Genomic DNA, 12,551 nt, shown 5'->3' with positions numbered 1-12,551 from the left:
TTAGACCCCCAAGGTGTTGAAAATCTGACAAAATACCGGCTATTTACAAGAAGAAGAAGCATGAATCCACTCGAAGAGGTCCTGGCGGTGAATTTGCTTTCATCATAGTAGGCTTGTCATTGAAAAAACCCGCTACTCCACCTACTGTCCTGGCGGTGAATCGCCACGCAGCACACGCAAGCGCCGACAAAGCAAAATGAAGTATAAACGTCTCGAGCCATTTAACCATATAACTTAGCCATATAACTCAGCCTTAAGGCTGAGTTATACTTCTTTTAACTGCCCTTGCGCTTGCGTCTTGCGCGTATGTTAATGGCTCGAGACGTTTATACTTCATTTTGCTTTGTCGGCGCTTGCGTGTGCTGCATGGCGATTCACCGCCAGGACAGTAGGTGGAGTAGCGGGTTTTTTCAATGACAAGCCTACTACGATGAAAGGAAATTCACCGCCAGGAGCTCTTTGGCAAGTCTCTCTTCCATAGATTCATGCTTCTTCTTCTTCTTGTAAATAGCCGGTATTTTGACAGATTTTCAACACCTTGGGGGTCTAAACGACTACTTTCTCGCCTGAAAATGTTTCAAATGTTGCTAAAGTTATATATTTACAGAGTTTAGCCTATAGCTTAAGGGAAGTCAGCTTTTCAGGCCGGCTGATTTCGGCTCGGGCAGGAGAGAAGTGCACTGTGTTAAACGCTCTGCATACTGTCAGATCGATCAAGTAGTAGGCGGTTTCGACCACAGCCAGTGGCTTGCGCTTGCGTCTTGCGTGAAGTTTAGAAAATTGAGGTGACACACGCAAGACTGCGGTCAAGTCAGCCGCCACTCGTTCATCCGCCGTTAAGGCAGCCGCCACTTAACTTTCACATGCGCTCATATTCTCTACTACTACGGTTTTAAACGGCGCGACACAACGTTATTAGTTCTAACCTAAACGACGTGTGAAAGAGTGGCGGCTGGGAATGGCGGCTAGCTTGACCATCGTAAATGCACTGCCAGATGAGCGAGTTACAGCAAAGTAAATAAACCACTCCCACACTCGAAAATGCGTCCCCAAATATGCTTGCTATATAATAATAGGCCTATGTGAATAGATGGAGTTCTCTCTCTGTGTGTGTCTCTCTCTCTCTCTCTCTCTCTCTCTCTCTCTCTCTCTCTGTATATATATATAGGCTATAGCAAATAATAATTAACGTTTGGATCAGAATTTCACTTCAAACTTCGTGCATAATAAGTTTTGTCAAACATCTTGCATATTCAAGTTTTTGTCGTTTAGAAATCATGATATGTAAGGTTTTTGAAGGACCTTAGCTCCAAAATTGTACAGTAAAATCTATTGGTTCTTTGTTCAGGCATGACTCAGTGGTACCAAATATATGTCCATGTACTCTATTACTAAGAATAATTGACATTTGGGTCAACATTTCACTTCAAAGTGCTTACATATGCAAGTTTTGCCCATCATAACATATGAGGTATTAGGACAATTACTCCAAATTTTTACAGTAAAATCTAATAAGTCCTCTTCCAGGCATAACTCAGTGGAGCTGTCAGTATGTCCATGTGATTCATTGTTAATAATAATGAACATCTGGATAAGCACTGTACTTCCAAATACTTGCATATGATTTTTGTGTCTGCTAAAATGCAATGTTGTGTTTTTGAAGGACCCTAGCTCCAAAATTGTACAGTAAAATCTATTGGTTCTTTGTTCAGGCATGACTCAGTGGCACCAAATATATGTCCATGTAATCCATTGCCAAGAATAATTGACATTTGGGTCAACATTTCACTTCAAAGTGCTTACAGGTCCTACTTAGAAGGCCGGAGTTATTTTGTTACTATTGGCAGCTATGAATCTGAGCGAGTGGCCATGACTTGTGGAGTCCCCCAGGGGTCAATTCTTGGACCTCTTCTGTTTAACTTGTATATGCTCCCTTTGGGTCAGATATTACAGAATTTTAACATCAATTATCACAGTTATGCAGACGATACACAACTTCATGTGTCTCTGTCACCGGACGACTGCAGCCCAGCTGACGTTCTGTGTCAGTGTCTGGAGGAAGTAAACACCTGGATGAGAGAGAATTTTCTACAATTAAATGAAGACAAAACTGAGATCATTCTGTTTGGCAGCAAAGAGAAGAGGGTCAGCGTTGGTACATATCTTGAGACTCGGGACCTTATAATCACTGACCAAGTTCGTAACCTCGGAGTGTTGATAGACTCAGATCTGACTTTCAGCAGCCACATCAAAGCTGTCACCAAGGCAGCTTTTTACCACCTCAGAAATATCAACAGAATTAAAGGTTTCCTCTCCCAAAAAGACCAGGAGAAACTCATCCATGCATTCATCTCCAGTAGACTCGATTACTGTAATGCTCTTTTAACTGGACTTCCCAAAAAGAGCATTAAACATCTGCAGCTCATCCAGAACGCTGCTGCTAGAGTTTTAACCCGGACTAAGAGATCTGAACACATCACACCAGTTTTAAAATCTTTACACTGGCTTCCAGTCAGTCATAGAATAGATTTTAAAAGCCTGCTGATGGTTTACAAATCCCAGAATGGTTTAGGCCCAAAATACATCTGTGATATGTTCAGAGAATATAAACCCAGCAGAGCTCTTAGATCCAAGGACTCAGGTCAGCTGGTCCAGTCCAGAGTCCAGACTAAACATGGAGAAGCAGCATTTAGCTGTTATGCTGCAAATAAGTGGAACAAACTGCCAGTGGAGATTAAACTTTCACCAAATGTAGACATTTTTAAATCCAGGTTAAAAACATTTCTTTTCTCATGTGTCTATGCATGAAATATCTTTTAACTTATCTAGACTGTTGCCTGATTTTAAATTCATTTAAATGATTTTATTTGTTTCTCTTTATATTATTTTATGTATTTTTAATGCTTCTTGCACTCCCTGCTGCAATGCTTTTATTTTATGTAAAGCACTTTGAACTGTTTGTACATGAAATGTGCTATACAAATAAATTTGATTTGATTTGATTTGATTTGATATGCAAGTTTTGCCCATCATAACGTGAGGTATTGGGACAATTACTCCACATTTTTACAGTAAAATCTACTAAGTCCTCTTCCAGGCACAACTCAGTGGAGCTGTCAGTATGTCCAAGTGATTCATTGTTAACAATAATGAACATCTGGATAAGCACTGTACTGCAAAATACTTGCATATGATTTTTGTGTCTGCTAAAATGCAATGTTGTGTTTTTGAAGGACCCTAGCTCCAAAATTGTACAGTAAAATCTATTGGTTCTTTGTTCAGGCATGACTCAGTGGCACCAAATATATGTCCATGTAATCCATTGCCAAGAATAATGGACATTTGGGTCAACACTTCACTTCAAACTGCTTGCATGCTTTTATTTGGCTAAAATACAATGTTATGTTTCTACATGTCCACAGCTACCTCTGTGGTGATTTTCAAGTTGTTTAACTGCATCATTGTTTAATAATCTGATGCTGAAATCTTGCCCAATGCATGATGTATATGGCCATATTAAAATATTCATAAAAAATAAAAAAAAGGATTGTTTTCTGCAAACTCCACCAGATTCTTGTTCTACATGTCCCCAGCTACCTCTGTGGTGATTTTCAAGTCATTTAACTGCATCATTGTTTAATAATATGATGCTGAAATCTTGCCCAATGCATGATGTATATGGCCATATTAAAATATTCATAAAAAATAAAAAAAGGATTGTTTTCTGCAAACACCACCAGATTCTTGTTCGACATGTCCCCAGCTACCTCTGTGGGGATTTTCAAGTTATTTCACTGCATCATTGTTTAATAATCTGATGCTGAAATCATACCCAATGCATGATGTATATGGCCATATTAAAATATTCATAAAAAATTAAAAAAGGATTGTTTTCTGCAAACTCCACCAGATTCTTGTTCGACATGTCCCCAGCTACCTCTGTGGTGATTTTCAAGTTGTTTCACTGCATCATTGTTTAATAATCTGATGCTGAAATCATACCCAATGCATGATGTATATGGCCATATTAAAATATTCATAAAAAATAAAAAAACTGAATATTGATCAATCTAATGTAGCAATCAGATTTAACACATTTAAAACTCAACATATTTAAAAATTATTTAACAGAACTATGTATGAGTGAAGATCACATAATGAGGACATTAGAGTTAAGACTAGTTTCACAACTCAAACTATAATTTCTTTTCCATCCTAATGCCTACACTGAACTGTCGATATAGTGTGGATATAGGTTTAAGGGTATAGGTGATCTAGCTAGCTGTGTACAACATAAAATTGTTATCAAGAAATAGTTTATTTGCTGTGTAATATGAATGCAAACTTTTTCTAAAAAGCTGGAAATTTAAGTTTAACATGGAGATGTAAAACTTAAAAAAGGGAAATAAGTCAAAAAATGAAGGAGTGCAGATAAATAATGGAGAGATATGGTATATTCAACCCAGTCTCACAGCAAAGCGTGTAATACCTACGTTGGTCCACGGGGGAAAACGTGGTATATTCACTATAAAGGCTCTAAAATTGTGACATACTTACGTTTAAAGCTGCAGTCTGCAGGATTTGTTGTTGTCATACGTAAAGTCCTAATTTTTGGCATTTTAAGAGTTTACATGATCTATCAGAACGTTTGAATTTGAAAACGGTGACCTCCGTAGTCGCAAAATGCAAGAAATGCTTATTTTTTTACCGAAAAATAAAAAGTTATTCAACTTCCTGTCCCGCCCCATCAAAACACATGAGAACTCGTGCACGTTTACGTGCACGCCAGATGTGCCTACACGACTCCTCATTCATCAACTCACCTGTCATTTGCGATCATGGAAGACACAGTAAGTAGACTAGCCCATAATGAAGTTCAATAGTCCAGATAAATAAGCGTGGGGACGAGCCTACCTTGTATCGCGCGTGCACAATCTGTGATTGACAGGCAGCAGAGCCCAGCTCGTAACCTGATTGGTTACCTTTTACCGGTCCGGTCTGCAATTTTGTAAACAAACCTGCTGGCTTTGGAGGGACCTAGCGGGACATATAGGGGACCTAGAGAACTATTTTTTTTTGTAATGGGGTATTTAATGTACTACTTTCAGAATCCCCGGACAGTTCCAGGCATTATGCTTGAAAAAGAGTTGCAGAACTGCAGCTTTAATGTGGCCATTCATTTACATTGGCCTCGGCACTGGTCACGTGACCGTCAAGTTTCCCCCCGGTAAAAACAAAAAGAATGGCGGACACTCCTTACATTTTCTGTGGAAAATGTAATATTTTGAGCTACCATCCACATTTACATACATTTAGATGACATTTCTGACGAGAAGTTTGCATTATATTTTCATAATCTTCTATCAGAGAATGTAGACGACCTTCCTTTTGTTAGTTTCTACGAAGATTTTAGCATCTCTTTAGAAAATCGTTGCAATGCAACGATTTGCACCGTTGTTAAGGTGGTTGCTATGGACGCTGCTATCGCTGCTAGGCCACCTCGTTGCACATTGCAAATTGTCTTATTTGTTAATGATATAATTTGCTGTAAACGTTTAATGAGGGGTCGTACATCTAATCCCGGATAACAAAGGAGAAATATTTAAAAAGCACATTAAAATATAGCTACACCATATCTGAATGCTGCATGCGCAACTCAACTAGGACAATACATATTAACAAAGGCTCATGAAAAGGAACAAGAATATTATTTTCTGTGTAATTATGCTTGACTTCTATTGTGTCATTCTAACATGCATTCTTACATGTTTTACTGTTTTTATGGGAACAACATAAGTTTTAGCAGTTCACATACATAGCCTACAAAACATAAGACATAAGTCTTATTTAATATAAAAATGTCTCTACATTTTCCATAAATAACAACAACAATAACAACATGGGGGCAACTGAACATTTATTTCAATCAGTGAACATAATAAGACATAATAACATAATGAAGACATTTATGTGATATATATATATGTTTATTGTTTTGTGTGTTCCTTGGCTACCCACTCGAAGGGCCAGGTCTTCCCACTGTGAGAAAGATGGAGATTTGTTTCTTACATCAGCATTGAATGAAATTCAAAACATGTCAATGAGAAGAACATTTTTGAGTGAAATATTTTACATGGATTCAGTAACCTGATTACTGTAGCTGACATTATTATGAAAGTTTGATTCAGGAGTTAACATACACTGTTTTGATGCTTCAACTGTTAGCATTATCATTATTCTCATAATTGTTCTATTTCTTTGGTAATATTTGAGATGATAAAATAAAATGAAGAGACATCCAACATACCACATAGAACAGGGCTCCCACTCCACAAGTTCCATTGGTTTTCCCTAGAAAGTATTAAAACATATCTACCATTAGAAAGTTAACATGTGCTCAGATGACAAATTTATATATATATATATATTTTTTTTTTTATAAACTGCATATAGAGAAGTAATGACCAGTGATCTTAGTTTTTATTGTATAGTGTGATGGCATGTGACAGGAAAGATTTCCTGTATCTGTCCCCTTCAACATATTTCACCTCATGTTATGAGAAAACAAACCTTTAGCCTTTTGTGGTTTACGACCCTCTTGACAGGATAATAATGTTCTCCACCAGACATCCTATGGCTGCATTCTAAAAGAGAAAAATAAAGTATACAGTTACAATGTTTTGCATGTTAATATTAACCCTCTTGCCAAAAATAAATAAAGTCGGACAAAGTGGATGAAATGCCTAAAATGTTAAAAATGCCAAGAAACTGGGTTGTAATTTTTCACTTTAACATGACATTGTGTATGGGTTCCCACAGGGTTTCTTACTGGGTTATCTTCTTTTCTACATTTAATACATGTTTTCCCTTACCAAAATTATCAGAGAAAGTAACATTAACTGCCATAATTATGTTTATGTTTATGTTTATGCATTTAGTAGACGCTTTTATCCAAAGCGACTTTCAATTGAAAGATATATAACATTACAACTAATATCAAAGCTAACAATAAGCTGCATAGAAGGAAACCACAAGTCAGATTCTGTCAGAGGTGACAGTGTAGAGATAGAGTGCAGGTATAGAGGGAAGTACAGAAAGATAAAAGTGCAGTAGATGGAGTAGGGAAGTACAGGGTAAGTGCTAGGATAGGAGATGCTCTCTGAAGAGCTGGGTCTTCAAGAGTTTCTTGAAGATATTCAGGGATGCTCCTGTTCTGGTAGCGCTCAGTAGGTCATTCCACCATCGTGGAACGACACATGAAAAGAGTCTGGATTGTCTTAAGCGTGGTGTAGGCGCTGCTAGACGACAATCCTGTGACAACTGGAGTGACCGAGTTGTGACATAAGCCTTTGCAAGAGCATTCAAGTAGATGGGAGCCGTTCCATTAAGGAGTCTGTAGGCTAACATCAGTGACTTGAATTTGATGCGGGCGGCTAAGGGTAGCCAGTGGAGTTCAATGAACAGAGGGGTGACGTGTGCTCTTTTCCGCTGTTCGAAGACCAGACGCGCTGCCACGTTCTGGACCATCTGCAGCGGTTTCACAGCAGAGGCTGGGAGACCAGTTAGGAGAGCATTGCTGTAATCAAAGTGGGAGATGACCATGGCCTGCACCAGCAGCTGGGTGGTTTGGAAGTTTGAATGCAGATGCTGTGGTGTATGGTTGGTTTGGCTGAAGAGACAAGCAGTTCGGTTTTAGAGAGGTTTAGTTGGAGGTGATGGGCTTTCATCCATTTTGATTTGTCAGAGAGACAGTCTGAGATTTGTGCTGAGACTGTGTGGTCATCAGGTGGGAATGACAGATGGAGCTGGGTATCGTCAGCATAACTTTGGTATGAGATTATACCAATGAAAAGCACTTTCGCAATTTCCACTTGTGGGATTTATAAAGTATTCTTATAACAAGCCACTAATTAATAAATATTAATTGCTTACCTCTGGCTCTGAGGGTGCTGGTGGATGGCCGGATGGCGGAGCTGGTGGGTGGCTGAATGGCGGGGCTGGTGGATTGCTGGACAGCGAGGCTGGTGGATGGCTGAACGGCGGGGCTGGTGGATGGATGGACGGCGGGGCTGGTGGATGGCCGGACAGCTGGGCTGGTGGATGGCCGGACAGCGGGGCTGGTGGATGGCTGAACGGCGGGGCTGGTGGATGGATGGACGGCTAAGCTGGTGGATGGCCGGACAGCTGGGCTGGTGGATGGATGGACAGCTGGGCTGGTGGATGGATGGACAGCTGGGCTGGTGGATGGCTGGACAGCGGGACTGGTGGATGGCTGGACAGCTAGGCTGGTGGATGGCTGAACGGCGGGGCTGGTGGATGGCTGAACGGCGGGGCTGGTGGATGGATGGACGGCGGGGCTGGTGGATGGCCGGACAGCTGGGCTGGTGGATGGCTGAACGGCGGGGCTGGTGGATGGATGGACGGCTAAGCTGGTGGATGGCCGGACAGCTGGGCTGGTGGATGGATGGACAGCTGGGCTGGTGGATGGCTGGACAGCGGGACTGGTGGATGACTGGACAGCTAGGCTGGTGGATGGCCGGACAGCTGGGTTGGTGGATGGCTGGACAGCTAGGCTGGTGGATGGCTGGACGGCGGGGCTGGTGGTGGTGAGGCTGGGGGATGGTTGCTGGTCAGTCCAACCTCAATGAAACCAAAACACAATTTAATTCATTTTTCAATAGTAGTAGACCCTATATTGCCTGCAATATATATTTAGAAAGTCCTCCCCATGTCTGCGTCTGTTTTCTCCGGGTACTCTGGTTTCCTGTCACAGTCCAAAGACATGCAGCTTAGGCTAACTGGTAACTCTAAACTGCCTGTAGAATGGTTGTCTGTCTCAATGTGTCAGCCCTCCAATAAAGCAGCAACTTGTCTAAGGTGTACCCCGTCCTCTTCCACTGACAGCTGTGATGGGCCCCAGCAACTCCTGAGATCCACTAAGCATAAGCAGTTACAAATAATGTATGTATATATATATTTTGAAAGACCCTTGCTCAAATTTCTACTTTTAATGTATATGTATCACCTAAAATCTGCCCCACAATACTTCTGAGCACAGGTTGTCACTAAAGAGGTACTTTTATATTCCTCCACCTGAAGAGATTTTTCTGCACGTAAGTAAAATGTGAGATTATTACACAACCGACTCATCATCTCAGTCTAGGTGTGACTGAGGCTGAAATATGCAAAACACAACCTCATTCCCAATTCAGCTTCTCAATCTCAACAATGATGCTTTTTGTCCAACATATCAGAAGCAGCAGTGTTGAAATTTCACAGCTCTCAATGAGAAAGTAAATGTTGTACCTTGTGGGCTATTACCATTTTTATGTTGGAAAACCATGTTAAAATAAGTATTAAGGTACATAATAAAATAACAGCCTAGACTCCATTATAAATGTCTTTTATCCATAAGTGTGGAAAATGAAAATAGCTGTCTGATCATCAGGCATAAAGTATTCATGAGATTTTGTAGTACTCTGATATGTTGACAATTAAAGGTATCAGTGATACAGTTCATGTGCTTACCTTTAACTACCACCTCAAATAAGGCCTTCGTCCTGTCTAGGCACTGCACAGCCTGGTTGGACAGCTGCCACTTTGGGTGCAGGATATTTGCAAACCAGGTGTCAGGCTTTTTGCCTGGTTTGCCGACCATAACGATGGCCTTGTACCCCAGTGCATGTAACTTTTCAACCTAGGTATCAAAAAAGTAAATTAAAATCTCATACAGAAATATCACAAGCATGAATTAAACACAGAGACATGCAACACATACCAAAATGGATGCCTCATCCATGACATGTGAGGTGGTTCTATTCTTCCTTTGTTTTTTAAGCCAGTCCTCTTTTTTTGCCTCAAATATTTTTAATTTTTTTTCAAGTCTTTGCCTTTTAGGCTGTACCACCTGGCAAGACTTGCATGTCTTGGCAGCCACAGGAATGACTGCATTGCAGCTAGTGCAGATGGTTGTGGTTGACCCTCTTGGCATTTTTTACCTGGAATATGAAGCGATATTTATATTTTAGCAACCAGAGCCATGTTCTTAGCAGCCTTATCAGTGTAATTAAGATAAGGTAAGATATCAATATTATATCAATATATCTAGATAGATATTAAATCAACTATAACAGTAGCCTGCTTACATGAGGTAGGATGGATAGACAGTTGTTATCAATAGGGTTTATATTGCATGTTAATTAGTGTAAATTGCACATTGCTGATAAAAAATGCACATTACTGTCCAAAGTTGTATGTTGCATACTACTAATTAAGAAATAGAAAAACAGTGATAGTATTGCACAAATTAAGATGTATACTACATCTTAGTATTAAGAAGAAAAAACAGTAGTAATGTTGCACTGTGTTATTATTGCAATTCCTGTTACAGTACTAGGACAACAATTAAAAAAAATAATTTACATCATTTTTGCCACATTCTTAGCTCACTGTAATTATATTTAATAAAAATATATTCACACTACATTTAATATCTGTAACTTACCTGTCCAGCTTCAGCTATACTGCCGTGTGAAGAGCGCGTACAATCGTAAATTAGCGCCAATATGTTCACGACCCGCCTTATTAGGCCTCTGATTGGCTGACTGTGATCTGTAACCAATCACCTACACAGATAACCAGGGCAGTAGCCGATCAAAAGCAAAGACTGGCGCGTGGTAAATCAGCTGACTTCCCACCCCAAACTATTATGTGGACTACGTTTTTATATTCTGACAATCCAAATATGTTTACACTAACGCCCCTTCTGTAAACATCTAACTATAGGGAATTTTGTTTAATAGTTCTCTTTATCACACAAGCATATAAAGTAAGTAAATAGAAGTTTATAAAGTTAAGAGCAGCATACAAAATAAAGTGAAATACACGTGGATGTGGGTTAGGGATGGATGTAAAGTGCAGATTGTCAGGTGCAAGTCCAGCTCATGCTTTCGGCAGAACATATAAAGCTTTGGGGATGTCATTCTGTTCATGGCCTGAACTCCCTGAACCTGCCCGAGGGGAGTGTGCTAAAACGACATTGTCCAGGGGGTGAACAGTCAGACCTGATCTTTTTGGCTCTGTTTCTCAGCTGGGCAGAGTAGATTTGTTCAAAGTATGGAAGAGGGACACCAATGATCTTAGATGCACTCTTATTGACCCGCTGCCTGTCCTTTCTCTCCTCTGAGGTGCAGCTGGGGAACCACACCATGCATCCATAGCCCAGGTCACTTTCTATGGTCCACTGGTAGAAGTTAGTGAGGAATCTGTGGGAGCCCAGTTTTTCTGAGGGTACACTGTAGGAAGAGTCTCTGCTGGGCCTTCTTCAACACTTCTCTGGTGTTCACTTCCCATATCAGGTCCCCTGAGAGGTGAACATATGTACCTGAAACTTCCCATCTGTTTCACTTCCAGTGATCACCAGACTGGCATGTGTTGTGTCCCTGTTGTTATGAAATTTTATATCCTTAGGTTACATGAGGTCACGTGTGGGCCTTGAGGTCCTTGGCAGTATTTATTGTTTGGCTTTGACTGGAAACAACAGGTGCCAGTCTATCTCAACACTGTGGTGGCCAGAGTTGAAAAGAGCGGTTGCCGCCTTCTTAGACATAATAGAAAACTGGCCGTTGACGTTCACATTGGCGTAAACCAGGGATGTCCACATGTTGTGGATGTTTAATCTGATGGTTAATCTGAATCATGTGTGTTGAAGTAGGGAAACATCTAAAACCTGCAGGACAGCAGCCCTCGAGGACCGACTTTGGACTAAACAGACGGTAGTGTCTCCAGATTACAATATGCTGACAGTAACACCTGCATGGGAAAAAAAAACAACACTCTTTGGCCTAATTCTGGGCGTAAAGTATTTGTGGTGTTATCTTGGGGTTTAAAGTATCCACCAGCATGAGTTGGGCAGAATGTGAGAATGACTCAGGTTTCTGATGTACTGTGAGTGTCTCCAATTCTCTTTGTCAAAGTGTTAATATTACAGCATAAGACAGAGGCTCCTGAACACTTTTTCCCTCCTGACCTTACCATTGACCTTTGAATTCAGCAATTTCTCCACAACACCTGTGTTTTATTAAGTCTTTGATAAGCTCCTTTGTCTTGGTGTTGAGAAGCAAGTGATTGTTCTGACACCAGGATGTGAGGGCTTGGACCTCCTCCCTGTCTTGTTGCTTCTCATCCCCACCACAGCTGTGTCATCTGCAAATTTGTATATTAAGTGTTATGAATGGCAGTGAGTGAAAAGTGAGTATAAGAACGCTGGTTATGGGACCAGGCCTACCGACAGTAAAGCTGTACTGAATACCTGATCCATTTGTTTTTGTTACATGTCATAAAGAGGCGCAACAGCCTCCTGTGATTCCACATAACTCAGATTAAGAAGTGTGATTCCCACATATGCAACTGTATATTGTGTACTGTATTTTATATTAGTTTATCTGCATCTCATATTTACAGTATATATATTTATATAATGTCATAGTGGAAGAAAATGTCACGATAGTGCAAATTTAAGTAATTTATTTTATATATGCACATCTTTTAAC

This window comes from Odontesthes bonariensis, chromosome 15 (assembly GCF_027942865.1).
Source record: "Odontesthes bonariensis isolate fOdoBon6 chromosome 15, fOdoBon6.hap1, whole genome shotgun sequence".
Lineage (NCBI taxonomy): Eukaryota > Metazoa > Chordata > Actinopteri > Atheriniformes > Atherinopsidae > Odontesthes > Odontesthes bonariensis.
This window is presented reverse-complemented; position numbering follows the sequence as displayed.